We start from the raw sequence: 22,915 nt of genomic DNA, 5'->3' as shown, positions 1-22,915 counted from the left end.
CCCTGGTGGTCCAGTGGTAAAGACTCTGCACTCCCAATGCAGGGGGCCCGGGTTCGATCCCTGGTCAGAGAACTAGATCCCACATGCCACAACGAAGATCCTGCGTGCTGCAACGAAGACCCAGTGCAGTCAAATAAATAAATAAATAAATGTGGTTTTTTTTTAAGTTGAGCTCATTTTATTTCATATTTTTCCCCTCAGATTATATACACCTACCTCTCTGCTCAAAAACAGGCACATTTGGTCATGGCTAATTATGTTCCAAAAAGCCTGCTACAATTTTTGCTCCCACTAACAGGATATGAGAGTACCTATTTCCCTCACCAGGACTGCATATTATACTTTTTAATTTCACCAAACCTGACAGGTAAAAATGGTACAGTATTTGTTTTAATTCTTATATCTTTTTACATTAGTCATCTGAAATCAATGAGGTGACTCTTCATATATTTGATATTTTTATACTGAATATCTTTTTCTAATGAATTTGTAATATCTATCAGTATATAAAGGATATTAAAGAATATCAATATATAAAGGATAATATATGACTGTTATGTATTACAAATATTTTTTCATCACCTACCTTAGCCTTTACATATATAACATTTCACAATTTTATGCTGTAAAAGTTATCAGTGTTTTCCTAAATAATTCTGGGATTTCTGTCTTACCTAGGAAAGCTCCCCACCCTCGAGATTATTTCTATATTTTCTTATAATACTTTTGTGTTTCACATTTAGATTTTTAATCCATCTGGATTTTACTACTTATGCCTACCTGGCACAAGGCAGGACTCTGATTATTTTCTTATACATGGTTAGATAATTATTCTAGTATCATTTATGAGATAATCCATCCTTTCCCCACTTATCGGAAATGACTCCTTTACTACTTTACTTTTACTTTTACTTTACTACTTTACTTACTTTACTTTACTTTTAGGTGTCTACAAATAATTGATCTCTTTCTATACTTTTATTCTGTATTAATATATTTTCCAGCTCCTATGTCAATACTGAACATGTTTGATAACAACAGCTTTATAGTACATTTGAATTATCTAATAGGAAAGTCCTCCACTCTCCATTAATTTATTTTCCAAAATTTTCTTATTAAATGTCATATACTACTTCTGCTTCAGCCAAAAATAAATAAATAAAATTTTTAGCAGTTTTAAAAATTAAAAAAAAGTTTAAGAAATGAGTGGGAAATCAATACCTTCTCTGATGATGGAAAACTAAGGAGGATTTGTCACCAGCAGACCTATCCTAAAAGAATAGCTAAACAGGGACTTCCCTGGTGGTCCAGAGGTTAAGAATCCACCTTCCAATACAGGGGATGCGGGTTCGATCCCTGGTCAGGGAACTAAGATCCCACATGCTGCGGGGCAACTAAGCCTGCACGCTGCAACTTCTAAGCATGCAGGCCACAACTAGAGAGCCTGCGTGCCGCAAACTACAGAGCCCACACGCTCTGGAGCCCGCACACCACAACTACAGAGCCCACATACTCTGCAGCCCACATGCCACAACTACAGAGAAGCTCGCGCGCCACAACGAGGAGTCCACGCCACAGGGGAGGATCCTGCATGCCGCCAACAAAGATCCCGCATACCTCAACTAAGACTCAACACAGCCAAAAATAAAATAAGTAAGTATTAAAAAAAACTTAAAAGAAAATCAGCAAAGATATAGAAGTTCTCAATGATACCTCAATCAACAGGGTCCAATTAACATTTATAAAAACACTACATCCAACAACAGCAGATAAACATTCTTTTCAAGTGTCCCCAGAACATATACCAAGACAGACCATATCCTGGGCCTTTCAACAAACCTCAACAAGTATAAAAGAATTGCGGGAATTCCCTGGCGGTCCAGTGGTTAAGAATCCACCTTCCAATGCAGGGGATGCGGCTTCGATCCCTGGTCGGGGAACTAAGATCCCACATGCCACGGGGCAACCAAAACTGCGAGCCACAAGTGGAGAGAAGCCTGCATGCCACAACTACTGAGCTCACGTGCTCTTGAGCCCGCAACTAGAGAGAAGCCCGCAACAAAGAGCCCACACACTGCAAGAAAGACCCAGTGCGGCCAAAAATTTAAAAAACAAATAAATAAATAAAATAATCATAGATTGGATTCTCCAACCACAGTGGAATCAAACTATTTAGAAATCAGTAACAGAAAGATAACAGGAAAATCTCCATTCACTTGGACACTAAATAACACATTTCTAAATAATCAGTCAAAGAGGAAGCCTCAAAGGGAATAAAAAGTACCGTGAACTAAAATTAAAATGAGGACTTCCCTCGTGGCGCAGTGGTTAAGAATCCGCCTGCCAATGCAGGGGACACAGGTTCAAGTCCTGGTCCGGGAAGATCCCACATGCCGCAGAGCAACTAAGCCCGTGCACCACAACTACTGAGCCTGCGCTCTACAGCCCACAAGCCACAACTACTGAGCCCACGTGCCACAACTAGTGAAGCCCGTGTGCCTAGAGCCCGTGCTCCACAACACGAGAAGCCACTGCATGAAAAGCTCATGCACTACAACGAAGAGCAGCCCCCACTCACTGCAACTAGAGAAAGCCCATGTACAGCAACGAAGACCCAACACAGCCAAAAATAAATAAATAAATAAATTTATTTTTTTAAAAAATTTTAAATGAAATTACAAGATGGCAAAGTTTGTGGGACACCCCAAAAGCTATAGTCACTAAAATGCTATATTAGAAAAGAGGAAAAGTCAAATAAATCATCTAAACTTCCACCTCAAGAACCTAGGATAAATAAATAAATAAATAAATAAACCCAAAGGAAGCAAAAGGAAGGAAATAATAGAAAACACAAAATAATAAAATTTTAAAACAGAAGAACAATTTAAAAATAAAACAAAGAGTTCTTTAAATAGATCAATAAAATTGACAAACCTCTAGCAAGACAAATAACACACAAACTACCAAAATCAGGAAAAAAAAACCCAGGGATATCACTAGAGATCCTGAAGAAATCTAAGAGATAATTAGGAATACTAAAACTTACACACATAAATTTGACAACTTAGACCAAAACGATCAATTCCTTAAAAAATACAAACTAAAACAACTGTCCAAACACAAAATAGGTGATATGAATGGCCTCATACCTATTAGAAAACTGAATTCATTATTTAAGCACTCTCAAAAAAAAAAAATTTTAGGTCTAGAATTTTTTCCAATGATTTCACTGGAGAATTCTACCAAACATTTAAAGAACTAACAGCAATGCTACACAATCTCCTCCAGAAACTATTTGAGGAAGGGGACACTTACCAATTCATCTTTTGAAGCTAGTATTACCCTGATACAAAAACCAGACAAAGACAGTATAAAAACAAAACAAAAACTAGAGATCAATGTTCCTCATGAAAATAGATGCAAAAATCCTTAACAAAATATTAGTAAATAAAATTTAGCAATTCTAGCAAACAGAATTTAGCAATACGCAAAAGAACTATACAACGTGACCATATGTGTTTTATTCAAGGGAAGTAAACTTGTTCAATACTTAAAATCAATCAACATATTAATTGGCTAAGAAGAAAAATAACATGATCATATCAGCCTATGCATAAAAAGTATTTGCTAAAATTCAATACCCATTCTGATAAAAACATAGAAAAATTAAAATAAAGTGAAATGTCCTCACCTTGATAAAAGTATCTACAAAAAGAAAGAAAGAAAAAAAAAACTGCTGCTAATATTATACTTAATGGTGAAAGACAATGTTTTCTCCCTAAGATTTGGGAACTAGGAAAAAATGTTCACTCTCATCACTTATTTAAACATAGTGTGGGAAGTTCTAGCCTGTGCAAAAGTGCAGGAAAAGGAAATAGAAGGCATACAGATCAGAAAGGAAAAAATAAAACTGTCCCCATTTGCAGATTACATGACTGTCTTTGTAGAAAATCCTAAGGAATCTACCAAAATAAACAAAAAAACCTTCCTAGAACAAATAAGTGAATTCAACAAAGTTGCAGTATACAAAATTAATATACAAAAATCAATTGTGTTTCTATATACTAGCAATTAACACATGGGCATCAAAATTTAAAATATAAAACCATTCATAACCACTTCAAAATAGAAAAAATATTTAAGTGTAAATCTATCAAACAGGCACAAGATTTGTATGCTGAAAGAATGCTGATCAAAGAATCAAAGACCTAAATAAATGGAGAGACATACCATGTTCATGGATTGGAAGACTCAACAAAAGATGTCAATTCTCTTCAAACTGATTCCTATCAAAATTCTACCCAGATGTTTTTGAAGATATAAACATGACCATTCTAGGGACTTCCCTGGTGACACAGTGGTTAAGAATCTGCCTGCCAATGCAGGGGACACAGGTTCAATCCCTGGACCAGGAAGATCCCACATGCCACGGAGCAACTAAGCCCACAAGCCACAACTACTGAGCCCACGTGCCTCAACTACTGAAGCCCGCATGCCTAGAGCCCATGCTCCACAAGAGAAGCCACCGCAATGAGAAGCCCGTGCACTGCAATGAAGAGTAGCCCCTGTTCGCCATAACTAGAGAAAGCCCGCGCACAGCAGCGAAGACCCAACGGAGCCAAAAATAAAAATAAATAAAAACTAATTGTATTAAAAAAATTTTTTTAACTAAAAAATTTTTAAAAAAATTAAACATGACCATTCTAAAATTTATACAGGAAGGTAAGGAAACTATAATAGCTAAAACAAAGAAAAAGTGGGAGAAAAGAGTCTACCTGAAAGACTTCTAATATAGCTACAGCAATTAAGACTGTGTGGCCCTGGCAAAGGGACAGATACTTAGATCAATGGAACCCAGAAACAGACCCACACAAATATGCCCAAATGATTTTGACAAAAGTGCAAAAGCAATTCAATGGAGGAAAGATAGCCTTTTCAATGGTGCTAGAGCAACTAGACATCCATAGGCAAAAAAATGAACCTTGACCCCTTATACAAAAATTAATCAAAATGGATCATGGACTTATATGTAAAGTGTAACTATGTAACTTTTAGAAAAAACCACAGGAGATGGACTTCCCTGGTGGTGCGGTGGTTAAGAATCCGCCTGCCAGTGCAGGGGACACGGGTTCGATCCCTGCTCTGGGAAGATCCCACATGCTGCAGAGCAATTAAGCCCGTGTGCCACAACTACTGAGCCTGCGCTCTAGAGCCCGTGAGCCACAACTACTGAGCCCATGTGCCACAACTACTGAAGCCTGTGCACCTAGAGCCTGTGCTCCGCAACAAGAGAAGCCACCGCATAAGAAGCCCGTGCACAGCAACGAAGAGTAGCCCCTGCTCGCTGGAACTAGAGAAAGCCCGCGCGCAGCAATGAAGACCCAACACAGCCAAAAATAAATAAAGTAAATTTTTTAAAAAATAGGAGAAAATCTTCAGGATCTAGGGGCTAGTCAAAGAGTTCTCAGACTTGGTACCATAAGCAAGATCCATGAAAGGAAAAACTGGTAAATTGGACATCACCGAAATTAAAAACTTTTGCTCTGTTAAAGACTGTGAGAGGATCAAAAGACAAGTTACAGAGTGGGAAAAACATTGCAACAAAGGACAAAGGACTTGTATCTAGAATATAAAAAGAACTCTCAAAGCTCAACAGTAAAAAAGCAAACAGTCTTGAACAGACATTTTACCGAAGAAGATACACAAATGGTAAATAAGCATATGAAAAGATGTTCAACATCATTAGCCAAGAGGGAAATGCAAATTAAAGCCACAATAAGATGCACTACATACCTATCATAATGGCTAAAAAAAAATAATAATAAATACCAAATGCTGGGAAGGATACAGAAAAAGATCACTTATACACTGCTGGTGAGAATATAATATAGTGCAGCCACTTCGGGAAACAGTATGGGAGTTTCTTTAAAAACTAAACATGCAATTAACATACAATCCAGCACTGCACTTGTGGGTATATATCCCAGAAAAATGAAGACTTACATTCATACAAAAACCTGTACACAAATATTTAGAGTGCTTTTATTTGTAATAGCCAAAAACTGGAGAAAAAATCCAGATGTCCTTCAACAAGTAAATGGTTAAACTGATACATATACCCCTACTCAGCAACAAAAAGAAGTGAACTACTGATACACACAACCTGGATGAATCTCCAGAGTATCACGGTGAATGAAAAAAGCCAACTGCAAAAGGCTACACACTGTACAATTCCATTTGTAGAACATTCTTGAAATAACAAAATTATAGAAATAGAGAACAGGTTAGTAGCTTCTGGGGATTAAGGAGAGGGTGGAAGTATGAGGAACGTGGGTGTTGCTTTAAAAGGGCACCACAAGGGACCCTTGCAATGATAGAAGTATTCTGTATCTTGACTGTACCAATGTCAATATCCTGGTCATGATATTACACTATAGTTTTGCAAGGTACAACCACTGGGGGAAACTGGGCTAAGGGTAGGGTATCTCTGTATTATTTCTCATAATTGAATATGAATATAAAATCATCTCAAAAGAAAGTTTAATTTAAAAGTTTTAAAAACCTTTTAATGTCATATACTTCATCCTCCTTTTGAACTTTAAAATCTATATAAAGTTCTAACAACAAAAAAACGCTTGAGGTTAATTCAATTACATTAAATTTATATAATAATTTTGAGGGACCAGTAGCATGATATTGCATTTCATCATCCAGGAATATTATTCAGACATTTCCTAATGTCCTTTAATAAAATTTTACAGTTTTCTTCACATGTCTTACATCTTTCTTGTTATATTATTTTTAGGTATTTTATAGCTCTTAATACTATTGTGAATGAAATCTTTTCCATTTCAACTTCTAACTGGTTATTGCTAGAATAAGAGAAAGCTATTGACTTCAGTGTGTTTATATTGTACTCAAATAACTTTACTAAATTACCTTATCTAAAAGCATTTAGTTTATTGGACTTTATTTATTTATTTATTTATTTTTTGCTGCATTGGGTCTTCATTGCACACGGGCTTTCTCTAGTTGTGTCCAGCGGGGGCTACTCTTCATTGGGGTGTGTGGGCTTCTCATTGCAGTGGCTTCTCTTGTTGTGGAGCATGGGCTCTAGGCGTGCGGGCTTCAGTAGTTGTGGCACATGGGCTCAGTAGTTGTGGCTCGCAGGCTCTAGAGCGCAGGCTCAGTTGTGGTACACAGGCTTAGTTGCTCCGCGGCATGTGGGATCTTCCCAGACCAGGGCTCGAACCCGTGTCCCCTGCACTGGCAGGTGGATTCTTAACCACTGTGCCACCAGGGAAGTCCCTATTGGACTTTCTTAATATACAATCACATTATCTGCAAGGAATGATTATTTTACCTTTCTTTACTCAATATTTACACTAGTATTTAGTTTCCTTCTCTTACTGCATTATTGCAAGGGATCTTAATCTGTGGGTCAAGGGATAAAATCCACTGGTAAACTTGGATGAAGAACAATTTTCTTTCTTTACTTTCATTAATCTCTAACTGAAATTTAGCATTTCCTTCAATCATGAAAGTACAGTAAAACACAGTAGTTTTAGCAGTATCTGTGATTTTGTCATCAATAAAATCAGATATCACATGACGGTTATTATGGATATCTAGAATTACTGCTACATTCAATACTACTTTGAGAATATGGCAATTATTAGACTTGTCACTACATCTTATTTATTGTGTTAATAAAGAAGAAACATTAATTTTTGTATTACAAATTTGTAATTTTTTATATTTTGATAACTATATTTTTAATAGAATTGATTTTTCATAATACTATGTAGTGTTATTTACACTCTGAACAACATTCTATGGGTTCAACAGGGAGAGCAAGCTGCATGCCAGGGTGATCTGGGGGCCTAGGGACCTGCCCCACCAGCTCACCAGAGTTTCCTCCCATGTGCAAGTCTTTCTGCCCCTCACCAGGGTCTCCAACTTGGCCCAGACCAGAGGAGGTTTTTATTTAGTCATGGATGCAACACAAAAAGTGTGATAAGAACTTTTGAAGCCTCGAAGCAAAAGTGTTACTCCTTGCCTTTACAGTGAGTGCATGGATAATCAGTGATAATAATAACTTATTTTTTTCTAAGCCCTCACTGTGTGCCAGGCACTGTGCTGGGCAACTTGTGTGCCTCTCATTTATTCCCACAATGACCCAATGAGGTTGAAGAAGGGTTCAACAGATGTCACCAGTCATAGGGGTCCACGTGATACAAAAGGTTAAGAATCTCTTTATTTATTCACTTTTTTTTTTGGCCACGCCATGCAGCTTGTGGGATCTTAGTTCCCTGACCAGGGATTGAACCCAGGCCCACAGCAGTGACAGCAAAGCACCAAGTCTTAACCACTGGACCGCCCAGGAATTCCCATATTCTGATTTAATAGTCTTTTTTTAAAAAAATCAGAAATGGATTTTTTTAAAATCAGAAACAACTGTTTTTATAAAGCATTTATTGATACAATCATTTTTCCCCCTTTAGTTTGTTAATGACACAAAGTATATAGGTTTTCTCAGGGTGACCGATCCTTGAGTTCCTGGAATAAATCTTGCTTAATAAATTGTAGTGGGCTGAAGAGTGTAAAAATGCATGTCCACAGAGACTCAGAATGTGACCTTACTTGGAAATAGGGTCTCTGGAGATATAATTAGTGAAGACGGAGATCTTAGGATGGGCTCTAAATCCAATGACTGCTGTTTTTATAAAAGCAATGAGACAGACATTTGGATACAGAGACTGGAGTGATGTGTCTACAAGCTAAAAAAGAGGGAACCTAACCAGCCAATATCTTCATTTTGGACGTTGAGTCTCCAGAGCTGCAAGAGAATAAATTTCTGCTGTTTTAAGCCCTCTAGTTTGTGGTAATTTCTCACTACAGGCCTAAGGACCTAATATAATAATGATGTATGATTCTTTTAACATACTCTAGATTTAACTTACTAAGATTAGCTCCTTTTAAATGGAAGAGGAACTTAGTGTGATGTTAAGTGTAGCACAGTTAAGGAGTATTCTTAGTGCACCGAATTTAAGCACCTTCTATTAAAATCATAACTTGACAGAAATTACAGAAAAATAGTAAATATTTTAGTCAGTCAACACAGTCTCCCAAATTTATAGAAAAGCTACTTCTTGGGACTTCCCTCATGGTCCAGTGGTGAAGACTCCGCACTCCTAATGCAGGGGGCCCAGGTTCGATCCCTGGTCAGGGAACTAGATCCCGCATACCGCACCTAAAGATCCCGCATGCTGCAAAAAAGATCCTGCACGTGGCAATGAAGATCCCACGTGCTGCAACTAAGACCCAGCACAGCCAAATAAATAAATAAATAATTTTTTAAAAAGCTACCTCTAAATGTGACTTCCTTTCCTGAAATAGGAGAAATAATATAAAACTAAGTCATTGAAAACATGAATGAGGAAAACAGAAATGATAAACGAAACATTAAAAGTTGAATAGATAATGAAATGTTCAAAAAGAAATGTTGTTAACAATAATTCATCATATTCCTACCTTGTATAAAATATGAACCACTTTGGATGTGTTTTCTATTTTTCATAAACCTATTTATTTATTCACTCACTTTTATTTTTGGCTGTGCTGTGTCTTTGCTGCTACACGCGGGCCCTCTCCAGTTGTGGGGAGCGGGGACCACTCTTCCCTGTGGTGCACGGGCCTCTCATTGCTGTGGCCTCTCCCGCTGCGGAGCACCGGCTCTAGGTGCAGGGGCTCAGTAGTTGTGGCTCTCGGGCTCTAGAGCGCAGGCTCAGCAGTCATGGCACACGGGCCCAGCTGCTCCGCAGCATGTGGGATCCTCCCGGGCCAGGGATCGAACCCATGTCCCCTGCACCGGCAGGCAGACTCCCAACCACTGTGCCACCAGGGAAGTCCTGGATGTGTTTTTTAATATTTTACTTATTATTCCTAAAACCTACCTCCAAATTATATTTATAATAAACCGCATCTAAACTCAAAATACAAAACCTCTTTTATGCATGTCTTTTGTTCCATGCCCCAGCCTTATAACTGCCTTTAATACTGGACAAAGAGAGTACTCAAATACTCACCGTTAAAATGTTGATGCATCACAAAGCTACAGTAATCAAAATAGTGTGACACTGGCATAAAGACAGACACATAGACCAACAGAATAGAATACAGAGCCCAGAAATAAACCCTCACATATACGGTCAAACGATTTTCAACAAGGGTGTCACAACCGTTCAATGGGGAAAGGATAATCTTTTCAACAAATGGTGCTGGGAAAACTGGATACCCACATGTTAAAAAAAATGAAGTTGTATCCTTCCTTACATTACCTCATATACAAAAATTAACTCAAAGTGGATCAAAGACCTAAATGTAAGAGCGAAAACTATGCAACTCATAGAAGAAAACACAGGGAAAAAGCTTCATGACACTGGATGTGGCAATTTCTTGGATATATCAAAAGCACAAGCAACAAAAGTAAAAAATAGATAAATTGGACTTCATTGAAATTAGAAATTTTGTGCATCAAAGAACACTGTATCAACAAAGTAAAAAGGCAACCCACAGAATGGGAGAAAACAGTTGTGAACCATATATGTTATGAGATTAAAATCCAGAATACATAAAGAACTCCTATGTCTCAACAACAACAAAAAAAGACAACCTAATTAAAAAATGGACAAAGGACTTGAACATATGTTTCTCCAAAGAAAATATACAAATGGCCAATAAGCACATGAAAAGATGCCTAACATCACTAATCATTAGAGAAATGCAAATCAAAACTACACTGAGATATCACCTCGTACCCATTAGGATGGCCACCATGAAAAAGAAAAAAAATAATAATATGTGTTAACAAGGATGTGAGGGAATTGAAACTCTTGTACACTTTTGGTAGGAATGTAAAAGCTGCAGCCACTATTGAGAATAGTATGGAAATTCCTCAAAAAATTAAAACTAGAATGAATATATAATCCAGCAATTCCACTTCTGGGCATATACTAAAAAGAACTGAAATTTGAAAGCAGGGTCTTGAAGAGACACTTGTACAACACCCATGTTCAAAGCAGCATTAGTCACAATAGCCAAGAGGAAGAAGCAACACAGTGTTGATCAAGATGAATGGATTTTTAAATATGTAGCATATACATCCAATGGAATACTATTCAGCCTTTAAAAAGAAGGAAATTCTGCAACATGCTACAACATGGATGAACCTTGAAAATATTATGCTAAGTGAAATAATCCAGTCACAAAAAGATGACTACTACAGGATTCCACTTATATAAGGTACCTAGAATCGTCAGATTCATAGAGTGTAGAATGGCGGGGTGGGCTGGAGGGACTGGGGAACAAGAAGTAATTGTTTAATAGGTACAGAGTTTTAATTTTCCAAGATGAAAAAGTTCTGGAGGTGGATGGTGGTGACGGCTGCACAACGATGTGACTATACTAATGCCACTGACCTGTACACTTAAAAATAGTTTAAAAGAATATGAAAAAGATGTACATATATAGGTATAACTGAGTCATTTTGCTGTACATCAGTAATTAACACAACACTGTAATTCAGCTATACTTCAATTAAAAATAAATTTTTGGGGCTTCCCTGGTGGTGCAGTGGATAGGAGTCTGCCTGACAATGCGGGGGACATGGGTTCCCTGGTCCTTGGTCCGGGAGGATCCCACATGCCTCAGAGCAACTAAGCCCATGCGCCACAACTACTGAGCCTGCGCTCGAGAGCCCGTGAGCCACAACTACCGAGCTCGTGTGCCTAGAGCCCGGGCTCCACAACAGGAGAGGTCACCGCGATGGGAGGCCCGCGCACCACAACAAAGAGTGGCCCCCGCTCACTGCAACTAGAGAAAGCCCGTGTGCAGCAACAAAGACCCAACACAGCCAAAAATAAATAAATAAAATAAAAATTGTTTTTAAATTGTTAATATAAATAAACTTTTTAAAAGTTAAAAAGGCAAATTTTTTTTTTTGATTTATTTTTTGGCTGTGTTGGGTCCTCGTCTCCGCGCGAGGGCCCCCTGCAGTTGCGGCAAGCGGGAGCCACTCCTCACCGCGGTGCACGGGCCTCTCACCATCGCGGCCCCTCCCGCTGCGGAGCACAGGCTCCAGACGCACAGGCTCAGCAGCCGTGGCTCACGGGCCCAGTCGCTCCGCGGCACACGGGATCCTCCCAGACCAGGGCTCGAACCCGCGTCCCCTGCATCGGCAGGCAGATTGTCAACCACTGCGCCACCAGGGAAGCCCGCAAATTTTTTTTTTTAATAATTTTTTTAAACATCTTTATTGGAGTATAATTGCTTTACAATGGTGTGTTAGTTTCTGCTTTATAACAAAGTGAATCAGTTATACATATACATATGTTCCCATATCTCTTCCCTCTTGCATCTCCCTCCCTCCCACCCTCCCTATCCCACCCCTCTAGGTGGTCACAAAGCACCGAGCTGATCTCCCTGTGCTATGCAGTTGCTTCCCACTAGCTATCTATTTTACATTTTGTAGTGTATATATGTCCATGCCACTCTCTCACCCTGTCACATCTTACCCCTCCCCCTCCCCATATCCTCAAGTCCATTCTCTAGTAGGTCTGTGTCTTTATTCCCGTCTTGCCACTAGGTTCTTCATGACCTTTTTTTTTTTTTTTCCCTTAGATTCCATATATATGTGTTAGTATACTGTATTTGTTTTTCTCTTTCTGACTTACTTCACTCTGTATGACAGACTCTAACTCCATCCACCTCACTACAAATACCTCCATTTCATTTCTTTTTATGGCTGAGTAATATTCCGTTGTATATATTTGCCACATCTTCTTTATCCATTCATCCGATGATGGACACTTAGGGTGCTTCCATGTCCTGGCTATTGTAAATAGAGCTGCAATGAACATTTTGGTACATGACTCTTTTTGAATTACGGTTTTCTCAGGGTATATGCCCAGTAGTGGGATTGCTGGGTCGTATGGTAGTTCTATTTTTAGTTTTTTAAGGAACCTCCATACTGTTCTCCATAGTGGCTGTATCAATTTACATTCCCACCAACAGTGCAAGAGTGTTCCCTTTTCTCCACACCCTCTCCAGCATTTATTGTTTCTAGACTTTTTGATGATGGCCATTCTGACCGGTGTGAGATGATATCTCATTGTAGTTTTGATTTGCATTTCTCTAATGATTAATGATGTTGAGCATTCTTTCATGTGTGTGTTGGCAATCTGTATATCTTCTTTGGAGAAATGTCTATTTAGGTCTTCTGCCCATTTTTGGATTGGGTTGTTTGTTTTTTTGTTATTGAGCTGCATAAAAAGGCAAATTTTATGTGTATTTTGCCACAATAAAAAAATTTCAATATATAAAAAAAATTTCTGAGGTGGATCTATATCATTGAGATGGAAAGTTATTCACCATATATGATTATGGAAAAATAAGCTACAGAAAATTATATATAATATAATCCTTTATAAAGTTTATATGCATAACAAAAGCCTGGAAGAATTCATTTCTATTTACTGCATGCCTATTATATGCCAGGCATTGTTGCAGGCCCTAGAGATAAAACAATAAATAAAAGAAACAAAAATCCTAACTTTTTTTTTACATGTTAGTGGAAGAGAAAGATAAATTGAGAAATGATTAAAATATAAAATGGGTTGATAATATGAAACTGACATTTTATAGGTAAAAAATGGATAGTCATTTCATTTGGTTTGACCTAACAATATGTTATATAGTGATAAATGTGGAGAAAAATAAACTAGGGGAGTCAACTCAGAAATACATAAAGGTTCAAGCAATTTTAGATATTGAGGGAAAACCTCACTGAAAAGGTTAACATTTACGGAAAGGTCAGAAGGAGGTAAAGGAACAAACCATGCAGGTATCTGGGAGAAATGCATTCCAGGCAGAGTGCAAAGACCCAGAGGTGAGAGCATGCCTAAGTTCTAGAAATGGTGTAGATGACATCATGGCTAGAATGGAGCGAGCAAATGTTACACAATAAACTATTAACAGTGGTTATCTATGGGATGGCATTTAGAGACTCCTATATTTGATTTTCTACATATCCATTTCGTTTTCTCTTTTACATTAAACATATATTACTTTTACAATCAGAAAATGCATGATCCCAATTTTTTAAAAAGAAAATTTATGTGCATGTGTCTATGTTTGTGGCATGCGTTGAAAATCTGAGAGAACACAGCTCAAACTCTAAAGTGAGATAAATCTAGATTCCAATCCTTAGGTTACCACTTACTACATATGACCTTGGGCAAATTATTTAATCTCTCAGGGTTTATCTGTAAAATGTAGCTAATAACAGTACCTACCTTTGGGGAAGATTAAATTAAATACTGCATGTGAATAGTGCCTGACACATTGTAAAGTACGCCTTAAATAGTAGCTTTGTAAAAATATATTGACCACCAATTTTTTAACTGGTTTTGCCATTACTAATTTTTACATTACGAAAGTAATATATTAAAATATGGATATACAGAAAATCAGATGTAGACGTCTCTAAAAATACGCAAACAACACAGAAGCAAACAGTCAAAAGTAAAATCCTCCACACATATACCCCAACTTCCCCCATGGGAAACTGCTGTTAACATTTTGATATGAATCCTTCCAGACCTTTCCCTATACACCATATATTACAGGGTTTTAGCAATTTTTACATAACAAAGGAGAGGGACCATATTATATTTATTCTGAAACTTTTATTTTTTTCAATTAACAATGTATCTTGGAAGGTATATCATGTCAATAAACACTGTTAGCTCATTCTTTTTAAGTTACACAGTATTTCATAGTACAAAAGTACACATTTACGACATTTGTTTCAATGAACATCCTTGTATATCTTTAAGCAAAGATGCCAGTATTACCTACAACTAAAAAATTTCTAAAAATGACTCGCTGGATCTAAAGGAGCACATTTAAAACTGTCCATTACCCTCCAAGAAGGTCATATCAATTAAGAACCTCACCAATGGTATCAAATTATCCATACCTCCAACAGCACTGGACCTTAGCAATCTTCAAATTTTTACTAATTTTCCAGGTATAAAATGATTATCATTGTTGGTTTGATGTGGATTTCTCTATTATTAGTAAGACTGAGTTTACTTTATATGTTATTACTATTAACATTTTCTAGTTAAATTTTAAATAGCTAATATATGTAACTGCCCTAAGAAAAAAAAAATTTTCCCATAAAAAATAAATTCCATACTTTCAATAATAGGTTTTTATGGGATCTAAAGGTTAGAGAAATTTAGAGAAAAAAAAGATAATTGAGATGGTTTAAATTAAGGTCTGACACAGTCCCTAGCACAGAGAAGGTACTCAACAGGAAGGAAAAACTAAAGGAAATAAAGCCACCAGCCAGCCAGCCAGCCAGGAAGTTTCAGAAAAGTAGGTCAAGCTGGACTTCAGAAAAACTAAAGAAGAGGAAAAAGGCATTCCACATAGACAAAAGAACATGAGCAAATCATAAAGGGAGGTATGAACATAGCTGTGAGGAGCTGTAGGGAAACAGGCCTATAAAGAGCATAGAGTCTGTATTCAGGAGAAAATATAAGATGTCAAATGCTAGCCAACTGTAAGAAGGCCTTGAATGCCAAGATGAAATCTTAAATCTGATTCAATAAGCAACTGAAAGACAAAATATATTAAGTCAGAGTGACAAGAAGAAAATGTAAATTAAAAGATTAATTTGACAGATTTAAAATTTGAATAGAAGCAGGGAAACTAATTAGACTAATCAAAAATGAGGTGGGGGGTGTAGAAGGCAGGGCAAAAGCTAAAGCTAAAATAAAAAGGATTAATTTGATATCTGTTTAAGCAGCAGATGGATTCCCAGATCCTCTCCCTGTCCCTTCCAGGAGGGAAAATGCCCCTCCACCACCCAGTCAAAAAACTGATTTATTCTCTGGAGAGTGTAAACCAGAGGTCCTCTGGACTGGGGAACACCAGGCAAATTTAAAAGTGAGGTTACGATACTGAAAACAGGGAAACTAACAGCAATGTATGCAAAATGGACATATCCTGTTGTACTGCTTCTTTCCTGTATTCCATGTTTCCTCTTTCTTGGTTTACTCTCGCCTATTGGTAAAGCTCATCCCCTAGTAAGTTCCTGAGAAAGAGTATAAGGGAGACCTTGGGTATGTGAAAATATCTTTCTTCCACTTCACTAACTGATAGTTTGCCTAGGTATGGAGTTCTAAGTTGGAGATAACTTTCCTTCAGAATTTTGAAGGCATTGCTCCATTGTCATCTATCTTCCAGTGTGACTACTGAGAAGCAAAACTAATCTGATTCCTTCTTATTTTTAACTGAGCAATTTTCTTCTCTCTGGAGCTTATAGGATACTCTTTGTATCTGATACTGAAATTTCATAATAATGTGCCTTGAGTGGGTGAGTTTTTCATTCATTGTTCTGGCTCCTTCAATTTGAAAACTCTTGCCTTTTACTTCTGGGACATTTTATTTAATCAAAAGTTAAAAGTTTGGTTAAAAGAAATAAAAATGGATGTCATTGGGGAGAAGGAGCTGAGAGAAGGGAGTAGAGGACTGCTGTTTTTATAACAAATCATGTAAAACTAAGTCATTAAATATATGCATGGGTAATTTTTATTAAAATAAATTTTAACATATATATGTTTAAATAAATCTATTTTAAGAGTCACAGATGTAGAAAACAAACTTATGGTTACCAAGGGGGAAAGGGGGAGAAGAATAGTTTGGGAGATTAGGACTGACATATACACACTACTATATATAAAACAGATAACTAATTAAGAACCTACTGAATAGCACAGGGAACTATACTCAATACTCTGTAATGACTTATATGGGAAAAGAATCTAAAAAGGAGTACATATACGTATATGTATAACTGATACACTTTGCTGTACAGCAGAAACTAATACAACATTGTAAATCAACTATAATCCAATAAAAATCAATTTTAAAAAATTAATAAATACATCTTTTTTGGTATACATTTTATATTGTTAAAATGTTTTATATGTTTTAATATCCTTATATGTTTAAAAATGCTTTTTTTTTAATGAAAAAAAACCAAGATGTGATAACAATCAGATAAATACATAAAAGAATCCAAACACATCTAATTGCTTAGCCTGGGGAACTGGAAAAACTGCAATAGTCACAAAAGATACAGAAAAGTTGGGAAGGTCAGCAGATCTGAAGGAAATACTGGTGACCATATATGTAAAAATAACATGTTACACTTATTCAAATAGAGGTTTTTTTAAATAGATGAAAATACAGGAAAAGAAGCTTATGTAAGAAGACAGGAATAAAAATTTTAGAGAGTCTTCAATATATAAAAGATAAATGAAGGGAAGGAGATACAGTAGTTACCAAATAAATGTTTAATTGAGGCAGGTAGGTGGGCAAATAGAAATGAAGGAAGTTGATTGGCTTACTAATTAATTAATCAATTAAGAGTTCCAGTCCCAGGAGTGAGACTAGAAAAGGAGAAGCATAATGAACAAGAAAAAGAAAATGAGCAGGCCTAAGGAACAAAGAAGGAAGAGCCAGTGAGAAAGAACAAGCAATGCAGTGTCTCTGAAGCCAAATTCAAGAAGTTCATCAAAAAGGGACAATTATGGGATATGAAGAACTAGGAGAAGGATTCCAGTAAGAGTTAAGGATTCCAGTAAAAGTTATTTAAAGAGCTGAAAAACAACTATGAAGAAAGAATACAAGAAGTTATAGAAAAGATTTTAGGAACTGCAACACTCTTCCAGCAACTTTTTCAGCACCTTGCATTCACTTCTCCATCCAAGCAACTGTGCCATCCTGGCTGTCCGATGAAGTATTTCACCTTCTTCATCTACTAAAAAAGACAATATCCCACCCTCCTCCTCCTCAAAAAGTATCCATTGTGCCACATTTCTGTAGGAAGTGACTTTAAGTCACAATGGAGAAAGTCTTATAACTTAGTAATTAAGAATACTGACTGTGTAAAGACCACAAATAATAAATGTTGGTGAGGATGTGGAAAAATGGGAATCCTCAGACACTGTTAGTGGAAATGTAAAATGGCGTAGCCACTGTGCAAAACAGTATGGAGGTTTCCCAAAAAAGACTAAAAATAAAACTACCATATGACCCAGCAATCCCACTCGGGGGAATTTATCCAAAAAAAAAAAAAACTAATTCGAAAAGATACTTGTACTCCAATGTTCACAGCAGCATTATTTACAATTGCCAAGATATGGAAGCAACCTAAGTGTCCATCAACAGACAAATGGATAAAGAAGATGTAGTACATATATACAATGGAATACTATTCAGCCATAAAAAAGAATGAAATTTTGCCATTTGCAAAAACATGGATGGACTTGGAGGGTATTATGTTAAGTGAAATAAGTCAAACAGAGAAAGACAAACAGTGTATGATATCACTTATATGTGGAATCTAAAAAATAAAACATACTCCTGAATGTAAGAAACAAGAAACAGACTCACAGATATAGAAACAAACTAGTGGTTACTAGCAGGGAGAGGGAAGAGGGGACGGACAAGATAAGGGTAGGGGATTAAGAGCTACAAACTACTATATATAAAATAAATAAGCTACAAGGATCTATATAGTACAACAAAGGGCATACAGCCAATATTTAATAATAACTATAAATGGAATATAACCTTTAAAATTGTGAATCACTATGTTGTACACCTGAAACAGATAATATTGTACATCAACTATATTTTAATTTAAAAAAAGAAAAAAAAACTCCTATAAAAAAAAATGTGACTGTGTAGATGGACTGCCAGCAATCAAAATGTCTCTACCCACCCCCTAAAAAAAACTGTCTCTACCCCCTACTAGCTATGTGACTTCAGACAAACTAATTATTCACTCTGTGCCTTAGTTTCCTCATCTGAAAACAAGAATATTAATATATACCTCATGGGAGTCTTGTAAAGATTAAATGAGGGGACTTCCCTGGTGGTCCAACAATTAAGAATCCACCTTCCAATGCAGGGGACCCAGGTTCGACCCCTGGTCAGGCAACTAAGATCCCACATGCTGCAGGGCAACTAAGTCCGCACGCCACAACTACTGAGCCTCCACACCACAACTAGAGAGTCCACATGCCACAACTACTGAGCCCGTGTGCTCTGGAGTCTGCGCGCCACAACTAAGACCAGACGCAGCTAAAATTTAAAAAATAAATAATTTTTTTAAAGAAAAAGACTAAATGAGATAAATATATGAATATTAAGTGAGATAATATATTTAGAACAATATCTGGCATATAATTATTGTTAGCTATTATAAATTAATTCATGATGTTAATGGCTTAATTAGTGTTATACTTTCAAAGGTATTTTCATATTAACAGTGCATAAAGATATGAACCTCCAATGCCAGGTTTTACAACATTCATTTATTCAACAAACATTTACTGAACTGTAGTCCTACATACTAGGCACCCCTGAGAGCAGTAGGGTGCTGTCGTGAACAAGGGAGGTAAAGGTCCTATTCTCATGGAACTTAAATTCTAATTAAGTTGTTAAAGTCATAAACTTAGTTTGTCTACTCAACTACAGAGAAAATGTGAAGGGACAAATACAAAACGAAGAAATGATGAAAAGAGATGCAAATTTAGAGAATTTATTTGGAAACTAAGAGATGGTTTCTAACATACAGAATAGCCAACAAAACAGGAAAGTGTAGCCTGGCATGTAGTAAGAACTTAATAGATGTTTAATAAATGTGCCAGTTCCTCTCTCTAGGTTTGTTTTCTTACATGTAAAATGATAGGAGTTATCTTGAATCCAACTCCAACATTCGTTGATGTCTACTTATTGAAATCATCACAGCATATTAGGCAGCATTCTTAAAAACAGATGGCTGTACAGGCAGGGCCTATCACTGGGTGTGGATGATGGGCCCAAATAGACTCCACTGAGCTCAGGCCTTGCATTTCACAAGAGCTTTAAATGTATTCCTTTACTGTTACATCTAAATAAGATCAGCTATACAACCACAGAGACACTGGATAGCACTGACAGAAATGTCACCCTTGCACCTCTATACAGGACTATACCGCCAGGGAATTAACATTTAAAATAAATATTGTAAATAGCCTGAAGGGAAAAAAAAAAAAGATGGTTCCAAAGACAGTTTCTACAATTAAGGATTCAAATTTTACTAGTTTTGAAACTAAATATGCTCCAAATGTCATAACCTAAGTAAAATCAAGGAAAAAAATGTTTAGTTTCCTTGAGTGTTGCAATTTAGTTTTTTGAAGATCAACCACCACTTGGTACTGTGGAAATCCCTATTGTTACTGCCTTGGAAGAAAGTCATCCATAGCAGACAACCACAAAAGACTTTCACAAAACATCCATGAAACAACGTATTCTCATCTGTTACTGGATTGTTTGAGTAGAGGAGTAGGGCTGGAATGCAAAAAACTAAAGTGAGAGACCACTATTTCAAAACAACAAGAAAACTAAAGTTCCAAGAATGCAGAAGTATCTACTTCTTAATTTCTAAAAAAACAGAAAAGATTCAGTTTGGTGCCACAATTCGAACAGCATAAAAAGTATATGGATTAAGGTTCTTTTTCAAAAATGTTAATTGTATTTCAATTGCTGAATTAGTAAACTATATTTAAACACTTTTGAAATAGGTTTTTGCAATACAATATAATTTTTAAAGTATCTTGGCATCGTAATTTTATACTGCATAAATTCCTATTTTCCCGTATCTGAAAAAGGTTAAGTAAAGGTAATGGGTAAGAATTCTGCTAATTGATGCTTTAAAAACTATAATTTATGGAAGTAAAAATTATGTGGAAAAAAAAAAAGTTTTCCTAAGTGTCAGCCTTACAAACCCAAACAAGTGTTCCTTCCTTTGCCTTCTATCCGTTCTCTACCCACAATAAATGGTACCTAATACCACAAAAAGAGGTCCCTGGGAAAGAGACCAGAATCAAGGGAGGAGAAAACTGCTCTCCTAAAAATTCATTCACATCTCTGGTTTGAATACTGAATTATAAATCAAATAACTAATCTGTTCCCAAACAGTGCCTTAGCCAACGCATTACAAATCACACATGAAATTTTTTAAATGTTTCTCAAAATTTTTAGTATTCCATAGACAAGAAAGATATAGCCTAAGACTTCATGGACCACATACCCACTCACTTCTACTTGCCAATGGTAAGTAGAATTAGTGAAAAATAATAGAATATGAAGAATTATCAATTACGCAGAAAAAAGCCACCACCACATTAGAACTATTACTTAAACATAACTCTTAGATTGTGGAGTATAAACCATATCTTACTCTTCTTTTGATCCAGCACCATGTTAAGACATAGAGAAAAATGCAAAGGAACCAGGTCCCCTGCAAGACCCTGAAGGGCCACCAACAGTCTCTAAATCAAACTCTAAATACAACCAAAATGATCATCAAGTATTGTTATTAACACTAAGGATTAACTTAAATGAAGCTTAGAAGAGTTAAATAATTATTACCAAAATTCTTTGCAGACGTATGTGAGGACAGAACAAACAAGAACCATAGGGAAACTTAACTAGCAAAATGACAAAGTAGAAAAAACTCAAAGAAAGCAGTCTGATGTCCCTAGTCCCTAAAATGACTCTAAGGAGAAAAGGTTTGACCATGCAACAAAGAATTCTGACCTGAAAACCATTTACTTTCTTTTCACTGAGCACAGTTCATTTCCACCCTGTGTCCCTACATTTATGGTCCTCATTTCCCAAAATGCAACAGCCTACCAAAACTCCACAATGCAGCTATCATCTCTTCCTTTTGATACAAAGGGGCAAAACGAGAATTGAAGGAGGAAAATGCACTTTCTAATTTAATTATCATGTGTTGAACTTGGGATCAATAACTTGGAAGAGATGGGAGAATTATCCAACATCAAAAAAGAACCCTAAAAATTGCAGAAGCAGGCTGACAAAGGGCAATAAACAAAGTAACTGTTTCATCATAAGCAAGGATTCTGCAAAAATGAATGTTATTTTCTGCTTACAGATTTAAGTTGATATTGATCAGCTAATGAAAATGTGGTCAAGAGATTGTCATTCTGGTTACTGTTGTTTAAAAAACAAAACAAAATAAAGCAACCCCACCCACGCTGCTGGGAAAAAAGCTTCTGACATATGCACTAAACTTGTTTACCCAGGCCACCTCTTAATAAGAGAAATGCTTTGCAACTTGACTAGGGTTATATAAGTATTTTGCAATGTGTTATCAGTTTAAAATCTTGTTTATTTACTCCCTAGTTAACAGGTTATTTTACTTCAAGGTCAGGTCTGCCATAATAATAGCATCTTTCCGATTTTATTCCATCACTCAGCACTTCCTGCAATGCAATTTTAGCCATTAACTTTATCTCCTTTTCCTCTTAAAAAATTTAAAAGATTTAAAAATATGATATTGACATGTGACAAATTAACTTCTTTAAATAGGTCTGTTCCCAGAAACATGGTAGGAAAGACAGTAAATTTCAATGACTCAATTGTAATAGCAAAAGCTGAGTATTGTAAAATACTACTGCCTTTCAGAGACACGAAAAAAATCCAATTTAAGTTTTAACAAGGGAAGAGCAGTGAATCCTTCCCACTACCATATTTTCAAGTTATTCACCCCCACCTCTCACTTCTTTTTTAAGGCTATCAAAGATAGGGATTTCTGGGAAATAGCCAAGGTCAGCAAAGTAAACTAGGATCCCTAAAATGAAATACTTCCTAGGGAGAAATAACTGTAATGTACTGGAAAGAGGACTGGGACTAGGAATTTGAAGACCTGATCTGTCTAGACCTGCTGCACTACACCCCATTCCATCTTTTAGACATGACTGAC

General features: G+C 36.5%; 1 protein-coding gene across 7 annotated transcripts in view; it reads right to left on the bottom strand.

Annotated features, from left to right (window-relative positions):
- ARNT (aryl hydrocarbon receptor nuclear translocator) overlaps positions 1-22,915 on the bottom strand; it is a 63,574-nt gene that overhangs the window by 39,707 nt on the left and 952 nt on the right. The gene's annotated exons all lie outside the window — the stretch shown is intronic.

Source organism: Balaenoptera physalus (assembly GCF_965194825.1).
Source record: "Balaenoptera physalus genome assembly, chromosome: 1".
NCBI classification, from domain to species: Eukaryota; Metazoa; Chordata; class Mammalia; order Artiodactyla; family Balaenopteridae; genus Balaenoptera; species Balaenoptera physalus.
The sequence above is the reverse complement of the archived record's forward strand: the minus strand, read 5'-3'. Positions and strand labels throughout refer to the sequence as shown.